This window comes from Bidens hawaiensis, unplaced genomic scaffold (genome assembly GCF_021521415.1).
Source record: "Bidens hawaiensis isolate Kalapana, Puna unplaced genomic scaffold, B.hawaiensis_p1.1 tig00026179_1, whole genome shotgun sequence".
NCBI classification, from domain to species: Eukaryota; Viridiplantae; Streptophyta; class Magnoliopsida; order Asterales; family Asteraceae; genus Bidens; species Bidens hawaiensis.
Window position 1 is genome coordinate 251,776 of NW_027494206.1, and position 27,599 is coordinate 279,374.

The 27,599-nt window shown below is 42.1% G+C and overlaps 1 long non-coding RNA gene and 1 pseudogene across 1 annotated transcript; both read left to right on the forward strand.

Moving 5' to 3' along the window:
* The first annotated feature begins 574 nt into the window (after nt 1-574).
* Nucleotides 575-17,103, forward strand: LOC143572967 (U-box domain-containing protein 40 pseudogene; annotated as a pseudogene).
* A 3,349-nt stretch (nt 17,104-20,452) lies between these two features.
* LOC143572958 (uncharacterized) lies at nt 20,453-22,394 on the forward strand. The gene is made up of 3 exons (XR_013142345.1): nt 20,453-20,645; nt 21,049-21,120; nt 22,306-22,394. It is a non-coding gene; the product is annotated as an uncharacterized LOC143572958 (long non-coding RNA).
* The last annotated feature ends 5,205 nt before the right edge of the window (nt 22,395-27,599 follow it).

A 27,599-nucleotide genomic window follows, 5' to 3' on the forward strand; every position in this document is an offset into this window, starting at 1 on the left:
TTTTTTTAACCCAAAATCTAATCACACCACTTCAATAATCCAATTTACATAATTTTGTTATTATTAGCTTCATATACTTTATTAACACCTCGGTTACCTACCTTATTCCAATTTTTGAATAATTAATCACATTTTCTAGTCTTGAAACCGATTTATAAGTTATAACCCATTATGAAAACACTAGTTTCAACAAAAGTAAAGTGATTGACCATAAATAAAAAAAACACAAACAACAAACAAGATATTATTATTATCAAGTGAAGGCACGCACGATGTGCACTGTTTTTGTGTCTTTCATAATTATCTGTTTTTAACAAAAATAATAATTGTCCCTGGGGTTGTGATATCATCTGGATCCTCTTCAACCAATCCCAAATCTTCAAACCCCCTAAACTCAACAACTACTCACAATTATTTATCATGTACTTGTTGAATTGGTAAACACACACAAAGATATGGTGGGTAATGGTAAGCTAAAGAAGTGGAAGTTTTCCTTACACAAATCATCATCTTCTTCTTCACCGGCGCCGGAGAAACCAAAGCCACTAGACGAATTCATCTGTCCGGTTTGTTAATGTTCGACCCGGTCGTCGTTTCCTCCGGTCAAACCTTTGAACGAAGATCCGTTGAAGCCTGCCAACACCTCAATTTCATCCCGGTTTTACCCGACGGATCCAAACCGGATTTCTCAACCGTCATACCTAACTTAGCTCTCAAAACCACCATTCGTAACTGGTGCGTGTCCACGGGAGTTAATTTACCCCGCGAAGCACCGGATTATCGCTCAATTCATGACTCTGTGGCGAAACTGATGCCTGATTTTAGGTTTAGGGATTCAGAACGGGATTTAAATAAAGGTGTTACGGATAAGCCTCAGGCTATGCTGACGCACGCTGTGACGCAATTGAATCCACGATCTGTTCATCATAATACGTTTTTGTCGGGGTATGGTACTAAGAACCCTAATTTATTGTGTTTTGGGCTTATTTTATTATATGGGCTAATACATTTGTTTTTGGGCTGAGTGGGTTTTGTGGAGGTAACCCTAACTGGGCTAGGCCTTAGGGTACCATGATGGTGGCCATGAGGCTCCTTATATAAGGAGGTCTCCACCTCCTTATCAAGGGTTGGCAAATAGCTCAATAAGAGCCACCACCATATTTTTGTGTCTGTGAACAAGAGATCCTCTGGATTTTTTAGCGGTCACCTCCACACCCCCAAAAGTCACAGCAGATCACAGCAGCGGTCGGAGCAGAAGCAAGCAAGTCGTGGTTCGTTCATCTCGAAGTCCGTGGAAACATCGTCATGGGTCAGGTCAGATTCATTTCACGTTTCTACATTTGGCGCCATCCGTGGGACGGCAAGGAACCACACTTCGCTTCTCGTTTCGGCCCTCCGATCTGTCCATCAGCATCTCAGATCTACGGATCTGTTCATCAGATCTACGGATCTGTTCATCAAGATCTCAAATATACGGATCAATATTCCAGATCTGTTAATCAATATTCCAGATCTGTTCATCGATATCTCAGATCTACGATTTCTTCTCTCAGATATGTTCTTCCGTAGATCTAAAAAATATTTCCAGATCTGGAAATACTATCAGATCTGTTGGAAGAAATACACAGGAAGAAATACTATCGGATCTGAACAATGATCTGGAAATACACAGGAAGAAATACCCGATATTTTGGGGAAAACCCTCATATCTGTGCTGAATCAGATCTGGGTTCGCTTGGGGGGCTTGTCGGGGTATGGTACTAAGAATCCTAATTTATTGTGTTTGGGCTTATTTTATTATATGGGCTAATACATTTGTTTTTGGGCTGAGGGGGTTTTGTGGAGGTAACCCTAACTGGGCTAGGCCCATTAGGGTACCATGATGGTGGCCATGAGGCTCCCTATATAAGGAGGTCTCCACCTCTTTATCAAGGGTTGGCAAATAGCTCAATAAGAGCCACCACCATAATTTTGTGTCTGTGAAGAAGAGATCCTCTGGATTTCTTAGCGGTCACCTCCACACCCCCAAAAGTCACAGCAGATCACAGCAGCGGTCGGAGCAGAAGCAAGCAAGTCGTGGTTCGTTCATCTCGAAGTCCGTGGAAACATCGTCATGGGTCAGGTCAGATTCATTTCACGTTTCTACATTTGGCGCCATCCGTGGGACGGCAAGGAACCACACTTCGCTTCTCGTTTCGGCCCTCCGATCTGTCCATCAGCATCTCAGATCTACGGATCTGTTCATCAGATCTACGGATCTGTTCATCAAGATCTACAGATCTGTTCATCAAGATCTCAAATATACGGATCAATATTCCAGATATGTTCATCAATATTCCAGATCTGTTCATCGATATCTCAGATCTACGATTTCTTCTCTCAGATATGTTCGTCCGTAGATCTAAAAAATATTTCCAGATCTGGAAATACTATCAGATCTGTTGGAAGAAATACACAGGAAGAAATACTATCGGATCTGAACAATGATCTGGAAATACACAGGAAGAAATACCCGATATTTTGGGGAAAACCCTCATATCTGTGCTGAATCAGATCTGGGTTCGCTCACGCATCAAGCATGCTCAAACATTTGCATGCTCACGCATCGATGCTCACGCATCAAGCATGCTCAAACATTTGCATGCCCACGCATCGATGCTCACGCATCAAGCATGCTCAAGCATCAAGCATGCTCAAACATTTGCATGCTCACGCATCGATGCTCACGCATCAAGCATGCTCAAGCATCAAGCATCCTCACGCATCGATGCTCAAGCATCAAGCATGCTCAAACATCAAGCATGCTCAAACATCAAGCATGCTCACGCATCACGCATGCTCACACATCATAGATGCTCACGCATTCAAAATCTCTAGATCATGCGCGCTACCGCGGATCAACTTCGGATTCCGCATGCGCGCTCCCGGCGATCACTCTTCGCCACAGCGGTTTGCATTCGCTCCACCGCATACATGTTTTTGCATACATGTTTCACACTTCCTTTTATTAATTTGAGCAATATGACAACATTATATTGACATCAAACTAAAAATAAAACGAAGTAAAACATACATGCGCGAGCTTCAAGCTCAAACGCGTTGACGAATCTTAACTCTAAAACGTCAGGGCCTTAGCCCAAAAATATGAGCCTTAGCTCAAACTTAAAAGTTTGGAATACTCAGACCCACAGGCCTCGCGCCAAGGGTGGAATACTCATAAACCCACATGCCTCGCGCTAAGGGTGGAATACTCAGACCCACAGGCCTCGCGCCAAGGGTGGAATACTCATAAACCCACAGGCCTCGCGCCAAGGGTGGAATACTCATAAACCCATATGGCTACGCGCCATACTAAAAGGTTCGGCCACGAGTCGCGCAAGCACCTATGACATCATTATTATTATCTGGCCGTTTGTGCCTCCATTATTATTTTGAAGACAAGCCGGGATAGTCATCCTGCGCAGAAGAGGCCCTTGTCGGCCGGTCATTATCATCATATTAAAGCTCGTAAGTCGCCACGCGCGCCAAGTTTTATTATTCTTAGCTCGTAAGTCGTCGCGCGCGCCAAGCTTTATTATTCTTAGCTCGTAAGTCGCCTCACGCGCCAGCTTTATTATTCTTAGCTCGTAAGTCGCCTCACGCGCCAGCTTCATTATTCTACAAGCTCGTAAGTCGCCTCGCGCGCCAGCTTCTTTATTATTACAGCTCGTAAGTCGCCATGCGCGCAGGCTCTCATTATTCTACAAGCTCGTCAGTCGCCTCACGCGCCAGCTTTATTATTTTACAGCTCGTAAGTCGCCGCGCGCGCCAAGCTTTATTATTCTTAGCTCGTAAGTCGCCTCACGCGCCAGCTTTATTATTTTACAGCTCGTAAGTCGCCGCGCGCGCCAAGCTTTATTATTCTTAGCTCGTAAGTCGCCTCACGCGCCAGCTTTATTATTTTACAGCTCGTAAGTCGCCTTGCGCGCCAGCTTCATTATTCTACAAGCTCGTAAGTCGCCTCGCGCGCCAGCTTCTTTATTATTACAGCTCGTAAGTCGCCATGCGCGCAGGCTCTCATTATTCTACAAGCTCGTCAGTCGCCTCACGCGCCAGCTTTATTATTTTACAGCTCATAAGTCGCCACGCGCGCCAAGCTTTATTATTCTTAGCTCGTAAGTCGCCTCACGCGCCAGCTTTATTATTCTTAGCTCGTAAGTCGCCGCACGCGCCAGCTTTATTACTCTCAGCTCGTAAGTCGCCGCACGCGCCAGCTTTATTACTCTCAGCTCGTAAGTCGCCTCGCGCGCAGGCTTTTATTATTCTCAGCTCGTAAGTCGCTTCGCGCGCAGGCTTTTGTTATTATAGCTCATAAGTCGCCTCGCGCGCAAGCTTTATTATCAGGCTCCGCGCCACTATTATTATGATGCGTGCTATATCTTATTCATACTAGTGCACCATCATCATCATAAGGATCACAACATGTCATCATCATGGAGAAAACCTCCCAAAACTCAAAGACAAGGCCGAAGAAAAGGGAAGAAACCGCCTCACGATCTAACACACCTTATAAAGTCCAGTGCTCCACCTAAACGCTTGCACGCCTAGGAGCAACACTGGACTTGGGGGGCTTGTCGGGGTATGGTACTAAGAACCCTAATTTATTGTGTTTTGGGCTTATTTTATTATATGGGCTAATACATTTGTTTTTGGGCTGAGGGGGTTTTGTGGAGGTAACCCTAACTGGGCTAGGCCCATTAGGGTACCATGATGGTGGCCATGAGGCTCCCTATATAAGGAGGTCTCCACCTCCTTATCAAGGGTTGGCAAATAGCTCAATAAGAGCCATCACCATATTTTTGTGTCTGTGAACAAGAGATCCTCTGGATTTCTTAGCGGTCACCTCCACACCCCCAAAAGTCACAGCAGATCACAGCAGCGGTCGGAGCAGAAGCAAGCAATTCGTGGTTCGTTCATCTCGAAGTCCGTGGAAACATCGTCATGGGTCAGGTCAGATTCATTTCACGTTTCTACAGTTTTATTCGTCTAGTTCTGAAGAATCGGTTATTGCTAACGTCCCGGATACCCCGCCGTTACCGTTAGTTACACGGCCGTTATGTTACTCGTCTTCTCCGTCTGCTTCCACGTGTTCCGAACTCAAACAGATGAAACCTGTCACACCCTCAAAATCCACTAACGGAGTTTTACCGTCAGAGGGTGTGAACTGGCAGGATCGGAATCATTAGTTATAATCAAACCAAAGAAAAACGTTTAATAGTAAATAAGTGCGGAAGCGTAAAACCTTAATTCAAAAGTTGCGTCACGCAGGACGACTTAAAACCAAATGTAAATGTTAAAATTAAGTTTGCAGAGTAAAGATGTTTTCAATTAATGCATGCTCCTAAACCGCGCGCCCGCCTCGGCTACCTGAGAATAACATACTAAAAGTGTCAACACAAGGTTGGTGAGTTCACAAGTTAAATAAGATAAATCGTTTAGCGTTTTGCGTAACCTCGTTACGGCGTTTCAGTGTTGCGTAACCTCGTTACGGCGTTTGAGTGTGTAACCACGTTACAGCGTTTGAGTGTGTAACCACGTTACAGCGTTTAAGTGTGTAACCACGTTACAGCGTTTGAGTGTGTAACCACGTTACAGCGTTTGAGTGTGTAACCACGTTACAGCGTTTAAGTGTGTAACCACGTTACAGCGTTTAAGTGTTTTGCATTACCAGATAGTGTTACGTCAAATTATATATCGATAGGTAGCTAATCTATACAACAAGTATCGCTAAGTGGTTCGAGACCGAAGCTGACTGTTTATCAAGTGCCCGTCACCAGGTCCTCCAGACCATGGTAAGTGTTAGCCAAAATTACACCCACTCAACCTCCAGTTGAGCTTAACGTCGGGTGGGGTTTGTCAAACCCAGTAGTACTACCCAAAAGTGACTCGCTATTCCAAATATTAACCGGTCCGATGTGTGGGACTTCAAATGTTACGTATGCCGCTTAGCCTTTACAAGTGATATATAATTTATAACAAAATCTTTCATATGCGTTTATCTCAGAAAATATGTTTATCGGAGTATGTTATCTCCCCCAAGTGAAAAACGTTTGAAAACAGTTTAAGAGTGGGGTAAGTGAACTCACCGTTTGCGAAGAATATCCGATCTAGATCACCGAGTGATGCGCGTCGTAGAAAACTCTCTAGCGTTCTAAAATAACAAAGAGATTTTCTAAGTATCGGAATGTTTAACGAGTCTCTAGACTCGGCACATAATACCTATGCACGTAACAGATTTCGTGTTTCGTTTGTGAATTGTGTGTGACTTAAACAAGTACAATTGTGATACGATACATGAGTGAGCAATTACTTTCGTGTCACGTACTAATAACATACTTTACTAGCAATTATCCCCGTAAGGGCATTTTGGTCAACAAACAAAGATTAACTAACCATTATTCCCCATAAGGGCAATTTGGTCAATTCATGGCAATCAACTAACAACTATTCCCCGCAAGGGTATTTTGGTCCAAATACAACAATTATATAAAAGCTATCATATTTCATGCATTCCTACACAACTCAGCAGCTAGTTTCGTTATGACAGAATTTCTACTTGAAAGATTGCACTAGTTCACCGATCATAACGTCTCAATTAATTCACCAAAAATCACCACAGAAGCATACATATCTTAGGTTTCCAGAACATATTTCATCTTATTTTTATTCCACATATTTTTCTTATAATGACCAAAACATTACAGCAAACTCATATCAGTCAGATTCATGTGCAACAGAATGTTATTTGCAATTCCCATTAAACGAAAAATCCAATAAATGCAAGACCACTTGGGTTTGGTTCCTAACTCAATGAGTCAACTTCCAGAAGTGGAACCAACCCAATTGGTCTCGTAGTTCATGAGATATAACATTTACAACATAACCTAACAGCAGGTCTAACAGCTCAGCTTTGCATCACGTTTTTGTAAAATCATAAAAGTATACTTCCACTTATCCAAAAATTACGAATTTATACTTTATAGAAACTAGACTCAACCTAGTTTACTGCAGTACCCACAATCTCAATCAATTTTCACGTTTACACTTCGTTACAGTCACTTAAACATCGTATATACATTCTGTCCAGAATCTGTTCACATCAAAACTCAATATAATAACAATCTATGAACTATCATGCATCCATATAACCCTCTAGACACTATAACTACTATCCATGCATATCAATCACACCATACATACAAGATTAGGGTTTTATTTGAACTCACAATCAAGGACACAACAATTAACATGCAATACTATCAAACTAGTTATCAATCATCATCAATTAAATCAAGAATCACATGAATATCATAATACCAAGAAATCAGCCATAAAGGTTTACAATTAACCCAATAAAACTAACAATTAAACATAGAGGATACATAGAATAGTTGTGTATACCTTCCTAGCACCTTAATCTTCAATCAAACTTGAAAGATCTTGATTGTGTGTGTGTGTATATTAATCGATCTCAAGGAAATAAAGGGAGGGGATGGCTGCCGATTTTTGTAGGGGAATAGGTAGGAGGTTAGGGTTTAGGTTTACCATGTATTTATAAAGGAATATGTTACACTTTGGCCCCTCAACTCCTAAGTATTACTTTTTCTAGAACATTCTATCATAACTTGCACATTAAGTTAACATTAAGTATTACTTTTTCTAGAACATTCTATCATAACTTGCACATTAAATTAACATGACAATAATATTATCACATAACACATAATCCTAACACATAATTATCACATAATTAGTGTTTTAGTGTTTTTCGTTTATTCATCAATCGTTTGCGTTTCGGTGCAAATCCCGAAAGACTACTACACATGTAGTAAGTGTTAAGCGTCATTTAAACCCTAGTTTAAATGTAATGAGGTTTGCGTTTAGATTCAATAATCTAAAGTTTGAATTGACGGAGTTGCGTTAACGGAGTTAACCTGAAATTGACGATTGTCACATCATTCCCATGTTAAAGAATTTTCGTCCCGAAAATTTGAGTCAAGTCGTGATGAGTGTCTGAAAAAGTAAGAAAAATTTTCAGTTTGTCATATCATCCCCTAGTAGAAAGAAATTTCGTCCCGAAATTTAATTCATACCTCCGGTGATTTCTGACGGTTTGCCGGGTTTCGCGGTTTTCTATGTTTGGTCAGCCCTTCAAAAAGGTGAGGATACTTTTTCATCATTTGATTCTCGCGTTCCCACGTGAACTCCGGTCCACGTCTCGAGTTCCAATGAACTTTAACAATTGGAATTTTGCTGTGCTTGAGCGTTTTGGTTTCCCAATCCAAAACCTCAACTGGTTCTTCAACGAAGCGTAACTGTTCATCAACTTGTAGTTCCTCCAAAGGGACTACTTGAGTTTCATTGGATAGGCATGTGAAAAACATTGTGTACACTACTGAGTTCTGCTGGTAAGTCCAGTCGGTACGCCACTGGACCAACGCGTTCCGTTATCCGATAAGGACCAACATATCGTGGGTTGAGTTTGTTTCGCTTTCCAAAGCGAACCACACCTTTCCAAGGTGAGACTTTGAGTAACACTCGATCGTTTACTTGAAATTCGAGAGGTTTTCGGCGCTTGTCGGCGTAAGTCTTTTGGCGATCTCGTGCTGCTGCCATGCGATTTCGGATTTGAACAATCTTTTCCGAGGTTTCGAGTACCAGTTCCGGACCAGTGATTTGGCTATCACCCACCTCTGCCCAGCAGAGTGGTGATCGACACTTCCGTCCGTACAGCGCTTCAAACGGCGCTGCCTTAATACTTGCGTGGTAGCTGTTATTATACGAAAACTCTACCAAGGGTAAGTGGGGTTCCCAACTTTTTCCGAAATCTAAGACGCATGCACGCAACATATCCTCCAGGGTCTGAATAGTCCGTTCACTTTGCCCATCCGTCTGAGGGTGGTATGCGGTACTCATATCGAGACGTGTGCCCAGTGCGCTTTGCAGCGACTTCCAAAAGTGTGAGGTAAAACGAGAATCTCGATCGGAAATGATCGAGGTAGGCACTCCGTGTCTCGACACTACTTCCTTCATGTAGACAGGAGACAGTCTTTCCATTTTGTCTGTTTCCTTAATCGCTAGGAAGTGCGCCGATTTAGTCAACCGGTCAACGATCACCCAGATGGTATCGCATCCCGTCGGTGTTTTAGGCAAACCCGTAATAAAGTCCATTGAGATGTGTTCCCATTTCCACATTGGGAGTTCCGGTTGTTGCAGTAGACCAGATGGTTTCTGGTATTCTATCTTGACTCTGGCACAAGTCAAGCATTTGCTCACGTAGGTGGCAATGTCGGCTTTCATGTTCGGCCACCAGTAAAGTGCCTTTAAATCATGATACATTTTATCTGAGCCAGGGTGGATAGAATATCGGGACTTATGAGCTTCGTCCATCACTAGAGTTCTCAACTCTCCGTATCGTGGAACCCAAATCCGGTTCTCAAAATATCGGACCCCGTCCGATCTGGTTTCAAGTTGCTTGCTCATGCCCCGCATGAGTTCCGATGGAAGATTATTATCTTTCAAAGCTTCCAGTTGCGCATCGCGAATCTGAGCAGGTAAGCTGGCATGAATCGTGAGTTGCAATGCTTTCACCCGTCTGGGTTTATCTGTTTCTTTTCTGCTGAGGGCGTCGGCCACCACGTTGGCCTTGCCAGGCTGGTACTTGATGGCACAATCATAATCTTTAAGCAGCTCGACCCAACGACGCTGTCGCATGTTCAGCTCCTTCTGATCGTAGATATGTTGGAGACTCTTGTGGTCGGTGTAAATGGTAAACTTGGTACCGTACAAGTAATGCCTCCATATCTTTAGGGCAAATACCACAGCTCCGAGTTCCAAATCATGAGTCGTGTAGTTCTTCTCGTGAATCCGTAGTTGTCGAGAGGCATAGGCTATAACCTTCTCGAGTTGCATCAGCACACAACCGAGACCTTGTATAGATGCGTCACAGTGTACCTCAAAATTTTCCGTTCCCTCGGGGAGGGCTAAAATAGGGGCGCTACAAAGCTTGGTTTTCAACAGTTGAAAAGCGGATTCTTGCGCGTCACCCCAGTTGTACTTAGTGCCTTTTGTGAGTCAAAGCAGTGAGGGGTTGAGCAATCTTTGAAAATCCCTCGATGAAACGCTGGTAGTAGCCGGCCAGTCCTAGGAATTGCCGCACCTCAGTCGGAGTCTTAGGTGCTTCCCAGTTTTTGATGGCCTCTACCTTACCGGGATCGACATGGATACCATTCTCGTTGATCACATGTCCTAAAAAGTGAACCTCGCGAAGCCAAAATTCACATTTCGAGAGTTTAGCATACAGTTGTCCCTTCTTCAGTAGTTCCAGAATTATCCTTAAGTGCTCTTCGTGGTCAGTCTCGTTCTTGGAATAGACGAGAATATCATCGATGAAAACAATCACGAACTTGTCGAGGTACGCCTTGCATACTCGATTCATGAGATCCGTAAATACGGCTGGTGCGTTGGTTAGGCCAAAAGGCATAACTGAAAACTCGTAGTGACCATACCGTGTTCTGAAAGCCGTCTTTGAAATATCATCTTCGCGCACTCTCAGCTGGTGGTAACCGGATCGTAGATCGATCTTCGAGTAGTAACTCGATCCCTGAAGCTGGTCAAACAAATCATCAATTCGGGGTAAAGGATAACGGTTCTTGACCGTCACCTTGTTCAACTCCCGGTAGTCGATGCACATTCGGAAAGTCCCGTCTTTCTTTCGGACAAACAAGACAGGGGCTCCCCATGGCGATGAGCTAGGTCGGATAAAACCCTTATCCAACAAATCTTGCAACTGAGTGGACAACTCCTGAAGTTCCGCCGGTGCAAGTCGATACGGGGCTCGCGCTATGGGTGCTGCACCGGGTGTCAACTCGATCTGAAATTCGACTTGACGAATAGGAGGGAGTCCAGGTAAATCCTCCGGGAAAACTTCCGGAAAGTCTCGCACAACCGGTATGTCTTCAATTCGTTTCTCCTCCGCGGGTTTCTCAACAATCTGCGCCAAAATTGCCGGATGACCCTTTCGTAAATACTTCTGTGCCTTCATAAGGGTAATGACGCTGGTGGTCATGCCGCTTCTCTCGCCTCGGACCGAAATGATCTCGCCAGAAGGGGTGGTAACATGGACTATCTTATCATGGCATATAATCTCCGCTCGGTTCTCGGATAACCAGTCCATGCCGACAACGACATCGAAACTACTAAGCGTAAAAGGAATAAGGTCGATGTCAAAGACATGACCTGACAGTTTCAACTTACATCCCGCAAGTATATGAGTTGTTACTACAGTTTTACCGTTAGCTAATTCAACAGGAAACTTAGCGTCTAACGGGGTTGGAGTAAGGTTTAAAAGTTGGCTAAAGGCCTTTGACACAAAACTCCTATCAGCTCCAGTGTCAAACAAAACAGAAGCAAAACAATCGTTTACAGGGAACTTACCAGACACCACATGCGGATCATTGCGGGCTTGACCCGATCCTATCACAAACGCTCTTCCTTTGCCATTTCCTCCACCATTACTGCCACTTCCATTACCCCCATTATTGTCATTCTGTTTCAGCTTGGGGCAATCCTTCCGGAAATGGCCTTCCTGTCCACATTCAAAACATCCCTTAGTCGTCATCGGTGGCTTAGGAGCACCCTTCGCCGCAAGGTCTCCTCTACATTCCTTCGCTTGGTGACCTATCTTTCCGCATCTTTGACACTTGACATGGTCACACTGACCAACATGATGATAGTTGCACCTATTGCACTTTGGATATCTCCCAGCATATCCGCTCGAACCCTGCCCGCTACCGTTGTTATTGTTGTTGTGACTTTGATTGTTAAAGCTCCGAGTGAATTCGGGCTTACGGTAGTGTTGTTGCGGTGGGAGGTTCGAGGATGAGGATCTGGTGTTGTCAAACTTTCTCTTCCCGCTGTTCGGGTTACTGTTGTTGTTGCTGTCAGTACTCGGGTTGTCACGGGCTTTAGTGGTTGAACCCCTAGGTGGTAACGCACCTTGGGCCACTGCTTGATCCGTCAGTTTGTGAGCTAACCGGATCGCTTGTTGTATCGTGGCTGGTCTGGAAGACGTCACCATGCCCTGAATCTGCGGTGCTAACCCATCAATGTACATTTCAATCCTTTTACTCGGCGGATCTACCATCCGTGGACACATCACCGCTATCCTCCTACTCTATGATCTTCAAGACCTGGCCACGCAGGTTCGATTCCTCTTTGAAATCTCCTCCCTCGGACAATACTCTTCTCGCATCAAGTCTTTGAACTCCTCTCAGTTCATAGCGTTAGCTAGTTCCAATCCAAGAATTTGCACATTTGCACATCGTCTGAGGACACCTCTGAGTGTGCCTCCTCCTCAGCCGGTTCTTCTTCAGGCTCCTCTTCGGGATCTTCCTCGGGGTCCTCCTCAGGTTCCTCTTCAGGATCTTCTTCAGGATCTGCCTCAGGCTCGGCCTCAGGCTCTGCCTCGGGTTCGGCTGCGTTCTGAGCAAGTTGCATTTGTAGGTCATCGCAACGCTCGAGTGCTATCTCGGTTCGGGTCCTTGCTTCTTGGAGTTGCTCTTGCAAGTCTATCATCTCGGCTTGCATCTTCATCATAACCTTCGTTTGTTGCTCACTAGTCTCTTGCATTTCTTTCATTTCCGCTGCCATGCGGGCAATCTCCTCCTGAGTCTCGGTTCCGTCTTTAAACAGTCTGGAAACATTTTCTCTCGTGTAGCGCATGTAACCCACATCACGCTCCCAACAAGAAACGACAGCTGCGAGAACTCGCTCCACAGGTTCGGTTATGGGTGGTAGGGTTTTGGGATAAGCAGGGTGGTTCGGGTGAGGTAACGGGGGAACTTGTTCGCGATAGACCATACGTCTGATCATGTTAGGGTACCAATCCCAGCTAACGTCGTTTTCGTAAATGCCTCCGGATAGGCGGTACCTCTTTGGTGCGGGTGTTTCGAGTTCCGGGACTACTCGGGGTGGCAATGCGGTAGGTAATTGCGGTTCCTTCCCGTGAGCATGAGTCATCGGATCGGACGATGATGAGGATGGCGTCGACATCTCTACAGGTATGCCGTGTATGCGCGCGTATGAGTGAAAGAGGTAAAGAGATAAGATTACCAGACTACACAAACCTATGCAGTGCGTATCATTATAACTAATGGGTCGTCGCGGTTATAGTCTAGTATGCATGCAGTTTCTAGTTCGCTATAACCAATGGCTCTGATACCAATCTGTCACACCCTCAAAATCCACTAACGGAGTTTTACCGTCAGAGGGTGTGAACTGGCAGGATCGGAATCATTAGTTATAATCAAACCAAAGAAAAACGTTTAATAGTAAATAAGTGCGGAAGCGTAAAACCTTAATTCAAAAGTTGCGTCACGCAGGACGACTTAAAACCAAATGTAAATGTTAAAATTAAGTTTGCAGAGTAAAGATGTTTTCAATTAATGCATGCTCCTAAACCGCGCGCCCGCCTCGGCTACCTGAGAATAACATACTAAAAGTGTCAACACAAGGTTGGTGAGTTCACAAGTTAAATAAGATAAATCGTTTAGCGTTTTGCGTAACCTCGTTACGGCGTTTCAGTGTTGCGTAACCTCGTTACGGCGTTTGAGTGTGTAACCACGTTACAGCGTTTGAGTGTGTAACCACGTTACAGCGTTTAAGTGTGTAACCACGTTACAGCGTTTAAGTGTGTAACCACGTTACAGCGTTTGAGTGTGTAACCATGTTACAGCGTTTAAGTGTGTAACCACGTTACAGCGTTTAAGTGTTTTGCATTACCAGATAGTGTTACGTCAAATTATATATCGATAGGTAGCTAATCTATACAACAAGTATCGCTAAGTGGTTCGAGACCGAAGCTGACTGTTTATCAAGTGCCCGTCACCAGGTCCTCCAGACCATGGTAAGTGTTAGCCAAAATTACACCCACTCAACCTCCAGTTGAGCTTAACGTCGGGTGGGGTTTGTCAAACCCAGTAGTACTACCCAAAAGTGACTCGCTATTCCAAATATTAACCGGTCCGATGTGTGGGACTTCAAATGTTACGTATGCCGCTTAGCCTTTACAAGTGATATATAATTTATAACAAAATCTTTCATATGCGTTTATCTCAGAAAATATGTTTATCGGAGTATGTTATCTCCCCCAAGTGAAAAACGTTTGAAAACAGTTTAAGAGTGGGGTAAGTGAACTCACCGTTTGCGAAGAATATCCGATCTAGATCACCGAGTGATGCGCGTCGTAGAAAACTCTCTAGCGTTCTAAAATAACAAAGAGATTTTCTAAGTATCGGAATGTTTAACGAGTCTCTAGACTCGGCACATAATACCTATGCACGTAACAGATTTCGTGTTTCGTTTGTGAATTGTGTGTGACTTAAACAAGTACAATTGTGATACGATACATGAGTGAGCAATTACTTTCGTGTCACGTACTAATAACATACTTTACTAGCAATTATCCCCGTAAGGGCATTTTGGTCAACAAACAAAGATTAACTAACCATTATTCCCCATAAGGGCAATTTGGTCAATTCATGGCAATCAACTAACAACTATTCCCCGCAAGGGTATTTTGGTCCAAATACAACAATTATATAAAAGCTATCATATTTCATGCATTCCTACACAACTCAGCAGCTAGTTTCGTTATGACAGAATTTCTACTTGAAAGATTGCACTAGTTCACCGATCATAACGTCTCAATTAATTCACCAAAAATCACCACAGAAGCATACATATCTTAGGTTTCCAGAACATATTTCATCTTATTTTTATTCCACATATTTTTCTTATAATGACCAAAACATTACAGCAAACTCATATCAGTCAGATTCATGTGCAACAGAATGTTATTTGCAATTCCCATTAAACGAAAAATCCAATAAATGCAAGACCACTTGGGTTTGGTTCCTAACTCAATGAGTCAACTTCCAGAAGTGGAACCAACCCAATTGGTCTCGTAGTTCATGAGATATAACATTTACAACATAACCTAACAGCAGGTCTAACAGCTCAGCTTTGCATCACGTTTTTGTAAAATCATAAAAGTATACTTCCACTTATCCAAAAATTACGAATTTATACTTTATAGAAACTAGACTCAACCTAGTTTACTGCAGTACCCACAATCTCAATCAATTTTCACGTTTACACTTCGTTACAGTCACTTAAACATCGTATATACATTCTGTCCAGAATCTGTTCACATCAAAACTCAATATAATAACAATCTATGAACTATCATGCATCCATATAACCCTCTAGACACTATAACTACTATCCATGCATATCAATCACACCATACATACAAGATTAGGGTTTTATTTGAACTCACAATCAAGGACACAACAATTAACATGCAATACTATCAAACTAGTTATCAATCATCATCAATTAAATCAAGAATCACATGAATATCATAATACCAAGAAATCAGCCATAAAGGTTTACAATTAACCCAATAAAACTAACAATTAAACATAGAGGATACATAGAATAGTTGTGTATACCTTCCTAGCACCTTAATCTTCAATCAAACTTGAAAGATCTTGATTGTCTGTGTGTGTATATTAATCGATCTCAAGGAAATAAAGGGAGGGGATGGCTGCCGATTTTTGTAGGGGAATAGGTAGGAGGTTAGGGTTTAGGTTTACCATGTATTTATAAAGGAATATGTTACACTTTGGCCCCTCAACTCCTAAGTATTACTTTTTCTAGAACATTCTATCATAACTTGCACATTAAGTTAACATTAAGTATTACTTTTTCTAGAACATTCTATCATAACTTGCACATTAAATTAACATGACAATAATATTATCACATAACACATAATCCTAACACATAATTATCACATAATTAGTGTTTTAGTGTTTTTCGTTTATTCATCAATCGTTTGCGTTTCGGTGCAAATCCCGAAAGACTACTACACATGTAGTAAGTGTTAAGCGTCATTTAAACCCTAGTTTAAATGTAATGAGGTTTGCGTTTAGATTCAATAATCTAAAGTTTGAATTGACGGAGTTGCGTTAACGGAGTTAACCTGAAATTGACGATTGTCACAAAACCCTAGATATTAATGGTAATGTTAATGTTAATATTAATGTTATTAACTCGTCCACCTCGGACGAGCTTAGTTTCACTACGAAGCTTCAAAGTGTTGATGTGTACGAACAAGAACAGTCTGTGATATTGCTTAGGAAGGTCACTAGGACCGATGAGGAAGCTAGGGTTTCGCTCTGCACGCCGCGGCTTCTTACCGCGCTTCGTCAGTGTCTCGTTTCGAAGTACGTGGCCGTGCAGACGAATGCGGTTGCGGCTCTGGTGAATTTGTCGTTGGAGAAGGGGAATAAGTTGAAGATTGTGAGGTTGGGGATTGTTCCTCCGTTGATTGATGTCTTTAAAGCGGGGAGTTTGGAGTCTCAGGAACATGTTGCGGGTGCGTTGTTTAGTCTTTCGTTGGAGGAAGAGAACAAGACTGCGATTGGAGTTCTCGGTGCGTTGCAGCCGTTGCTGCACGCACTGCACTCGGATAGTGAGCGGACTAGGCATGACTCGGCGTTGGCTTTGTACCATCTGTCTTTGGTGCAGAGTAACCGGTTTAAACTTGTTAAGCTTAATGCCGTGTCGACTCTGTTGAATTTACTAGAAACCGGTTTAGCTGGAAGAGTATTATTAGTGTTATGCAATTTAGCTGCTTCCAGTGAGGGTAAATCAGCATTGCTTGACTCCAACGCGGTTGAATGTTTGTTTCAGAAATTGAGGACTGAAAACAAGGACTCTAGTGAGTCGACTCGGGAGAACTGTGTTGCGTGCTTGTACTCGCTCAGTATTGGAAGTATGAGGTTCAAGGGGTTGGCTAAGGCTGCAAGGGCGGCTGAGGTGCTGCGTGTGGTTGAGGAGACTGGAAGTGAACGGGCCAGGGAAAAGGCGAAACGGATGCTGATGATGCTTCGTGAACAGGACGATGGGGAAGAGTGTAGGGATTGGGATGCTCTGTTGGAAGGAGTGAGTCAAACTCGGTACCGAGGCAACTCAACCAACACAACCGAGTTCTAATGGTTTAGAGTAAGATTTTTTTTTTCTATTTGATTTAATATTAATGATTTTTGACTTGTTCTTGCAATGTAATTTATGCTAGGGTGGATGGAAGTTGTAAATGATATATATTTTTTTTGTACTAGTTGATCAATTGTTGATTTAAATAAGGTACATAGAATCTTAGGGGGTGTTTGGTAGAGAGATTTGAGGGTGGAGAATTAGGTTTCTCTTGTTTGGGAGAATTAGGCGGAGAATTGGGCGGAGAATTGGTTTTCTCTGAGAATTGGGTGTAGGCAAAAAGTAGAGAAATCCAATTCTCTCCATTTGGAAGAGAAATGGAATTCTCTCTGCTTCTAAATCGCGTCTCTGCTCTACTCCGTTCGCGTATGATGATGATGATGCTCCGACCGGCGATGGTGATGATGATGCCGACGTCCGGCACGGCGGCCGACGCCGCAGCCACGTCCGTTCGCGTCTCTGAGCCAAAACGAAACCCTAAATCGCGAGGCGGTGTTGCGAGGCGGAACCCTAAATCGCGGTGTTGATGTTGCGCGGCGATGATGATGACGCTCTACTCCGTTCGCGGTGTTGCGACGCGTCTCTGAGCCACCATTTCTCCACCATGATGATGCCGAGGCGGAACCCTAATCACTTCTCTGCTCCCGTTTCTCCACCCATTTCTCTATTGTACCAAACAAAGGAAATGATTGTCAATTCTCCACCCATTTCTATTTCTCTCCAATTCCATTTCTCTCCCATTTCTATTTCCATTTCTTCCCATTCTTTTTCTCTGTACCAAACACCCCCTTAGTCTATTACATGAATTACATATCGTTTCTATATTCTTTAGTTTATCCAATTTTTCGTACAATCATGGGGTCAACTACATAAATCTTAACTCTTAAGAGGTGTTATAAAATATATACTACATAGTGAAACAATCAAATCTAGCTCACCTAGTTGAGTTGCTTCGTTTTTTATAAGGAAGGTTTTAGGTTCAAACCGTTACGATAAACATATTTGAATCTTTAATGGAAAACGTCACATAATGGCCCTGAAACTTACTTTTGTTATTTAATGTAATAAATATTATGACTCTGAAACTTAATTGTTATTTAATAGTTTTTAAGCTAAACTTAACATAATATAAATTCTGTTGAAAGTTGTATCAAACGACTAAATGTCGTTTACTGTTATGGACAAGAGATATCATGTGTTTATTTTTTAATACATAAATCCTTGTCCTCAAGCTTTAAAAAACAGAGGGACTGAGCTGGTGTGGTTAGAAAACCGCACAAACCGCCGCGTATAGCTCAAACCGTCGCACATAGATGTTTTTTAAAAAGACGTGTTTTTTTGTCTTTTGTCTAACCGACGCGTATAGCTCTAACCATGGCATATAGGTGTTTTTTAAAAAACGTGTTTTTTTGTCTTTTTATGTTTAATGTATATTTTAGTTTTAATTTAATTTTATTTATTTTGATTATTGTTTTTTATTTTGTTGTCCTATTAAAATAATTATTTATTGATTTTCTTTATCAAGAATTACAACAATTATAACGAAGCAACGTAAATAAATGATATATACACACACACACACACAACCATTACAACAAATTTGTACAAATAATAACAAAATGTAGAAATCTATTTAAATGGCAGCGTCACTAGCGTGGTAACGGGCGATGCTTAAATTGTAGGATTATATGACGATGAAAACACAAAACCACCACCACGTTCTGACCATGAAGCGAGCACATCGAGCATTAGGCTTGGTCGAGAAGACAACGACGACGTTGTACAATAAAAAACGCAAAAACCACCACCATTACAACGAGTTTGTACAAATAATAACATTGTTTTTTTTTGAACGGCCAACTAAGTAACGCCGGGTACTCCGTACGCGGCCCCCATTGGCTAAAGGTAGCCCGAGCTGGCCACTAGTCCAGACGGACGGAGCCCATAGCGGTCCAACTGTTGAGGGATTCACCGGATAAAACCGACCCACACCCGCCAAACGGCACGACAGCGAGGATTCGTTATAATTTTTATAATTGTTGATAATGAAAATAAAAAAAATCTATTTTTAGTAAAACAACAAAATAAAAAAACAATAACTAAAAGTAATATAAAATTAACACAAAAGGAGAAAAAACGTCTTTTTAGAAAAGTATCCTTATACACCGTGGTTAGCGCTAACCCTGGAATATAAGACGGTGTGGGGTGTGGTTAGGAAGACCTAAAATAATCTTGTGAATTTTAGATTATGTACTTGGTCAGAATTCTTATTCCAGGAACGTGATATAATGACGTTGCAGCCTCAAGTATTTATATATAAGTATATGAAATAATGATGTTTTGTGTATTTAACTCTTTTAAGAGGTCCAGTCAAGTTGTATTTTAACTAATGTTATTGTTTAGTAGGGCATTGAATATTGATGGAGTTTGGTGAGTTTATGATGACGAATTCTCACGATAAAGAATGTTTAAATGATATGTCTAGACCGAAAGAAAGAGAAAAAGAAGCTAGAAACGAGTCAAATTTCCGTTTTTTTTTTTGCACTCGATTGGTGTCATGGGGTTTTCCTTTGTAATCCTCACAATGACCCCCTTAGCATTACTACAATCAACTCTACTGATTCTCTAACATAGCATCAACTTTCTTAGGTGTCTTTAATCAAGCGATTAAGATAATCGGTTCACACGACATGTGAATTTTAATTCTTATGGGTCATGACTACGAGTCAAACCACCTCCGACCCCAAGGCTCTTATGGTAATGAATCTTGCTTCTTGCGAACAATATTCGGGTCACACATCTTTTGACTTCAACATCTACATAAACAGGTCAAATAACTCGCATCTCCAAATATTCCATACGAAGTACGAACGAGTCATATTACCTGTGACCTTACGATATGAAATTAACAATTACCCGATTCAACACAAGTTATTATGTTGTATTATTAACATTTAACGTTTTATTAGTAGTTCGGACAAATAAATATTTTGATTATGGAACATAACTATTATTTAATAGTCTTTTTAGTTAAACTTAACAGACTATAACTTCAGGACTTGTTAGTTTGTTGATATATCTTAAAAGTTATATCAACATTTCCAGTTGTCAATAAGAGATACGTGCTTGTTGTTTAATATATAATAATCTGTCATCAACTCAAAGATGCTTGTTATATAATATTTTAATCCTTATCTTTAATCTTTGATAACGGTGGAAGTTAGTAAAATAATCTTCTGAATTACAATTTATATATTGATTCTGACTTTTCGTTGCAGTCTTAAATATTTATATTTATATATCTACAATTTCAGGGGTCGGTGGGCATAACTGGTAGTACGTTCAGAAACACCACACCTTGGCGGTGCAGATCTTCTTCGTTGATCGTCTTTGTCTTGGTACTGGTACCTGCTCTTGATTCGATCGGGCCCAACCTACGCTTCGGTCTACGGTGGTAACAAGCGACAAAGGAATCTCAAGTCCTTATTCAGTTGGATTTAGGGTTTACTTTGAAATTCAACATTCGGTATGATTTCTAGCTGGTTTGTTTTCTTTTTAATCTCTCTTATAATGACTTAATTTCTTGATTTAGGGTTGAATTTTGATTTTGATATTAGGTATGATTTAGAGACGATAGAGTTGATTTGGTTTTTTTATGATAAGAACTTAGAGTCAGATTCTTAAATCATATAGCTGAGCAAATTTATATTTGATAATAATACCAGTTGCCCAGTTCCTCTTGGTGGTTTCAAATTGGTAAAATATTTGCAAATTACAAATCCCCTATGTTCTTTCTGTGTTATTCTTAAAGAAAATACACAGTGTCGAGTTATGCGATTACAACAGTTAGTAAACGATAATTGCGTAGTTAGAATATTTGGTTTGGATCTTTTGTGAAATGGTTTAATTAATAGTTCTTATGTTTATGTACAGGATCACCTGCAGGGAGGACAAGGGAATTTTGTACAACAGTGTGTATTTTATGCAGCTTTTGGTTATGGATGATAAGGTAATTGTGTTTTTCAACATTGTCATGGCAGCTTTCAAATTAATCTTTTTTCTTGGTTTTATGACTTTTATCATCTTTGTGTGATGGGCTTTAGACATTTACTAAATGTTTGATATAACACTGGAAAACACATTATTCAGTTAGTTAAGAGCACTTTAGTTAATTATAATTCAAAGTCAAATTATAACATATTGATTATTGAAAGCCAAAACCAGATATCGATTATTGCCCTATTAATTTTGTCTAAAAGCGAAAGCACTAATTTAATAAACTGCTAACTGCTAACTGCTGCACAAGTTTTATTATGGCTTTAATAAGATGATTAATTGCAAGTATCATGATCATAGGGATCTGGTAACGTTACTGAAATGACACATGTACCGAAATCGGTACAAAAGTTTTGAATTTTCAGTGCCGCTGTTTTACGGGACGGTACCGGTAAATCATAGAATTTTACCTTAAATACCGGTACCGTCCCTGTACCAGTGAAAAAAATTTGCGGTTTTCGGTACCGGTAGGGTACCGATCTCATCCCTAGCTTATATGTATCCAAAGTTGTATATTTTTATGAAAACAATGACCCTAAAATACTAACTTCAGCGTTCATAGACCTATCACAAGGAAAGCTTGCAGCTTAAATGGCCAACTAGAAACAATGTTTACTCGAGGTACTATTTTCATTACATATCCATGAAGAATTTTGTTTAAATTTACTGTGTATCGTATAAAAATTTAATCTCTTTATAGAAATCATGACATTTATTACATACATATAAAGAAAGATAGGCAACTTTTGTATTCAGCCAAAAATAAAGTAGTTTTTTGACAAGTTTGAAGTGTTGATTAGGGTGTACACTATAAAGGGACGTGGTATATATGTATTTCCAAGAAAAAAATGGTAAGTCGTTTTTTTTTCTACACTTGGTCAGGTAGCTATATATACCTGCACGTGAATACGAATATAGCTACGGTTTAATTTTAATTTTTTTGTCTGTTTCAGATGCTACATATTACAAATCTTTGGTACAATTGTGACTTGAAGTACAATTACAAACCGTATTTAGGTTGCAGCTTGATTATTTGTTCTCTAAAAGCTGCGTACAATATGTATTAGTTTTTGTTGTTTCACAATGTTGATATTAACCATCAAAATCATGTTATGTTAGAAGATTTAGTTTGCTTTTATTGTATAGAGTTACAGAAGAGACTTGGTACCACCCGCCACGAAGCGCGGGCATTAGTGGTAACGTTTGAACGTCATTTGGGGTTTCACACCTGCCTCGCCGCAACGCGGGGTTGAAAAACCTAGTATACATACAATTGTGGGAGGATTGTGCATCCCTGTTTTGTAACATATGGATTAACTGTTGTACTTTGTTGTTTAAGAGCTACACAATTTATCCACGTTGTCTGCCACGGCTCATGCTTCTTTATACGTGTAGCCTTCTTCTCTATCCTACCAAACCATCAAAGTCCATTGTGCTTCTCTCTCTCCTACAAAACTATTACTCTGCATCTCCAACTTCAAGCTTTGAATATCAATCTAACAATCGTCTTGAGGAGCACCATTGAAGATCGATGGCGATCTATTATTGATGATGTTGCCCTGCCGGTGGAAAACATGAAAAATACGAAGATTCGTGTTTTATTTCGCTTCTCACTGCAATTATGTTATGTCATGTGCTTTAGCAGAGGTTTACCCATTGCATTTGGCATACTGAAAGTTTTTGAATTTATGTCATACAAATTCATCCGAATTTCAGGCTCATCAGAGAGCCCTTGAATTGAAAGTCGTCCTCTTTGCTTTGAATATGTTTTTTCCTCTGGTCGGTTTGTCTGATCTCTGGATCTCAGCTTTATGTTGTCATGTTTCCTTATTTGGTTACTCAACATCTTTATTTTGCATCGCAGGTGATGGTCGCCGGAAGTGGGGCTGTGATGATCTGAGTGTCATAGGTTGGTGCATTTGTTGACTCTCATACTTAGTCTTTCTTTTATTACATCTGCGAGTTGAGGGTTATTATGTTTCTATATTGTGGTGCACTCCAGTTGTTCGACGAAATGTCTATGGTTATGGTAGCACAAACCGGCTATTGTTTTATTTGTTAGTTTCTCTCTCTCTCTCTCTCTCTCTCTATTATCATGTTAATAATTTTTGTTTATGCATGCTTTTCAATATTAAGGTTTGAGATGCTTTCAGTTCAACTCGATTTCCGGTGTAATCGGTTTCAAACTGAATAACCGAATTCAATCCCAAGGTTTGTTATTCAGATACAGTTACAACCCAACTCCCAAAATGGTTAGCCGAGACTGTCAATCGGTTTATTTGGTAAACAAAATTCAGCGTTTTGTAAAATTGTAGAATCCATAATCATACCGAACTAAATGACCGTTAATCTTTTTTATAACAATGCGGTTTATGTAACCGAACTGAATGGCCATTAATCTTTTTTTATAACAATGCGGTTTATGTAATAGTTCAAGTTTGGCTTTTCCCGTTTCGTTTCAAACGTGTTACGTTAGTGAAGAGGTAGGTCCCAGCAGAGCCCAGTTGGACCCGCAAGACTCACCTTAAACAGGGACGTCTGCGCAGAGACCAACTGGATCCGCAGGACCAACCATGCTCAGAGAAGTGACGTCCTTACGCGCAGTATGCAAGCTGGTCCCGCAGGAAATGCCTCCCATGGTGAAGGACTCCGCCTGTTCCCGCAGCCTCGGATACAAGCCATGAGGGAAGGCCACCCGCGCAGCATGGCTACACGCACAAGGCACTTAGCTCTCAATCGTTCAGTGTCACCTGAAGGAATGAGCCAAGCCGGGAGCAATCCCGCACAGAGGCGGGAGGGGGAATACTCCCGCCCAAATAAGCCAGTCCGTATACTGAAGGATCTTTTACTGTACCTGACGAGGTATGGACAAAAGATCTGATCAGAGATGCGACAGCTCACTGACAGCAGCATGGCAGACAGCACGCCACAGCACTGTGACCCATAGCCGCCGCCTACCCACCAACTCCTGCCATACCACGTGCCTAGCCTGTAGTTGGCAGAAGAGGAAGAGTGCACGACACGCCTGCTCTGTGTCAGCCGCTACCTATCCACCACTCACAGGCAGGGCACGTGCATAGGTTACAGTTGGTAGCGTGTTGGGCCGGCTAAACCCCTTGGAAACCTACCTTCGGCTATAAATACCACAAATGGTATGATCATCTTATCATATCTTATTACATTATCATCATAATATACCTGATATCTGCTCTAGCAATCTCTTAATATACTTTTATATTTAAAGAGCAATCTAGTCTGATTCTCACGCCGGAGGGTGGTCACAAGGAGGAACCCCCCCCCCTTCTCAGTGACGAGCTCACGGTGTCTGTTTTGCAGGTTATCAGAAGAACCATCTTCCAAGGGTCTAACCCCTCGTGGGAAACATCTATCTAACCCCCAGGTTACTAGTAATCTGTCAGGGGTCCGGTTAGTGTTTCTTCATTGGCGCCATCCGTGCATAAAGCTAGAACTACAATTTTCTCCAGTTTTTTCAAAACTTTATACAAAAGATGGTTAGAGAAATTCCGGTAACCACAACCCCAGCTATTGGGGGGAATACCGGCAACACAGTTTTTACAAACACTACTCCGGCTACCGAAGCCGGAGCAAGTGAAGTAAATTTTACGAACACTACCCCACTTACTAAAGCAGGGGCAAGTGCAGTAAATGACCGCCTACTGGGATCCACCGATACCCAGTTTGAAAAACGAAGACTCCCCCGCCAGACTCTCGACGAAGTCAAGGCATGGGCGGAGGCACGACAAAAGGAATTCCAGGCTGAGTTGAACGAACGCTTGCGTTCCGTGCAACAGGCCGACGAATTCGAATACTGGGAGGATGACTCGGAGGAATCCGACTCCGACGCGAACCCTCGTCATAAGGCAAAAGGGAAGCGTAAAGAAACGGAAACCCAACCGAAAAGGCATGTTGGACAAGCCTTCAAACCAAAAAGCATAGATGGAAGTCCACGAGACTTCTCTAAAACGTTCAGACCAAACGTTACAAATGCAGGAACGTCCAAATTTGCAAGGGACATTGCTGAAGCAATTGCCCCGAAAAGTGCTAAACAAATGCCTAACATAGGCACATATGACGGCCTATCTGATCCAGACGATCATTTGAACAGGTTCATAGCGGGGGCAACCGTTAGCAATTGGACGGAACCCACGTGGTGTTACATGTTCCAAATGACGCTGGTGGGGGCTGCTAGGGCTTGGTTTGATCGTTTACCGGTTAATCACATTTACGACTGGGCAGACTTCCAGCAGAAGTTTAGCCAACACTTCAGCCAGCAGCGAAAGTATACCGAGGAGCAATGGACAATCCTCAAATGCACACGGGAAGAAGATGAATCTCTGCCAAACTTCATCACTCGCTTCAACTCAAAGAAGTTAAGTTTGGGCAATATCAGCGAGGATCTTGTTCGCGCAGCCTTCATCCAGGGCGCGCAAGACCCAGAGCTTATCCGCACCCTAACGGGTAAAGATGGAATGCCATCCACATGGGATGGCATCATGACAGCAGCCAAACGCTATGCGGAAACGGAGAAGCAACTGGGTAGAGACCTTCCGCAGAACACAAACCTTTACACCCAGAGGACGAGAGAGGACAACGTCCTCACCGCCCGATTGAACAAAAAACGGAAGCAAGGCATTTGGCAGTCAAGGGTAAACTTTGACACCTCATCCGGCTTACAACACCGATTGGGTGAAAGGGATAATGTAAAGCCGCACCGGAACCCCAGATGGACGCCACTTACCAAAAGCGTCACTGACATATTTGCTACTGAAGAGCTCCCATGGCCAAAGCCTCCAGAAATCCGACATCGTCACGATGCTGATCGGAGCAAGTACTGTGACTATCACAGAACAAAAGGCCACAACACTGAAGAATGCATAGACGTAAAAGACATGGTCGAAACATTCGTCAGAGATGGGACGCTCGCGCACCTCGTGGCGAAATAAAAGCTAAGCAGGCAGGCAGGTGCGTGTGGAATCACGGCTGGGGTAAACACGAATAAAAAATCAGCTTCAATAGACTACATGCTGCGTAAAGAACGAGATCCCGAAACAGGTGCGTGTCGGCTCGATGGCGCTCCCATCCCAACAACATGGAAGGGAGCTCATTTACACAGTTTGCATGTAAATCAATTCCAATTTGTAAAGAAAAGGCCAAGAGCCACTTCTAATGGAAATGATTCTCTCTAGAACATCGAAGCTGATGATTTTACATTTATACTTTTCTGGACACTAATATGCCGGTTTTCACCGCATAATTACGTGAAGTCATTGCATGGGAAGGCGGTCCTACCCGCACGAACCCAATAACGTAACAAACCTTCACGCAGGTCAGTTGAAGGGGAAAAAATTCAGCACCCAAAAATGAAAGTGCCGGTCTATCCGCATGAATCATTAAGGAAACTGAATAATAACCTGTCAACAACCGCGCGTCGAACGGTTAAAACTATCCAACACTGGACGACATTCATATCACGTGAAGTCGTTGCGTGGGAAGGCGGTCTTACCCGCACGAACCCAATAACGTGGCAAACCTTCACGCAGGTCAGTTGAAGGAGTTCATCCCATTAAATGAAAGTGCCGGTCTATCCCGCATGAATCATTCGAGGGAACTGCACCAACAACCGCGCGTCGAACGGTTCAAAACAAAATTCTTAAAAAGATGAGAAAAACCTACACGCAGGTCAGATAAGGGTAAAGTCTTGCCATCCTACTAAGTGCAAGTGACGGTTCTACCCGCACAATCACGAAAGAGGAAGCAAAACTTCACCTATTATCAACCACGTTCAAAGGTTAACTTATCCTCAAAAGATGAGAAACCTACACGCAGGTCAGATAAGGGTAAAGTTCTGCCATCCTACTAAGTGCAAGTGACGGTTCTACCCGCACAATCACGAAAGAGGAAGCAAAACTTCACACCTATTATCAACCACGTTCAAAGGTTAACTTATCCTAAAAAAGTAAGAAAAACCAGCACGCAGGTTAGATAAAAGTTAAAGTTTAGCCATCCTACCAAGTGCAAGTGACGGTTCTACCCGCACAATCACGAAGGAGGAAGCGAAACTTTAACCCACTATCAACCACGTTCAAAGGTTCTTATTCTGAACACTTGGAAAATTGCTAATTTAAACTAAGTATGCAAGTCATAAGTTTATAAAGCAAGGAACCCAAAGAAGGAAATAACAGTCTTATACGCAAAAAGATTAATATTTCAATGATGTATTACAACAGTGGCCGGGTAACTACCCGCCTAAAAGAAATCTATACAAAGCTAAGTCTATCCTAACGGTGGGAAGAGATCTTCAGGATCAGGCTTCAGGGCCACCTCCGCTTGGACCAGCACCGTCTGAGCGTGGCTGCCCAAGGAAAGCCTTAAGGATGTTTAGCCCATCATCAGCAGCAGCAGCTTCATTCACCTTCTCC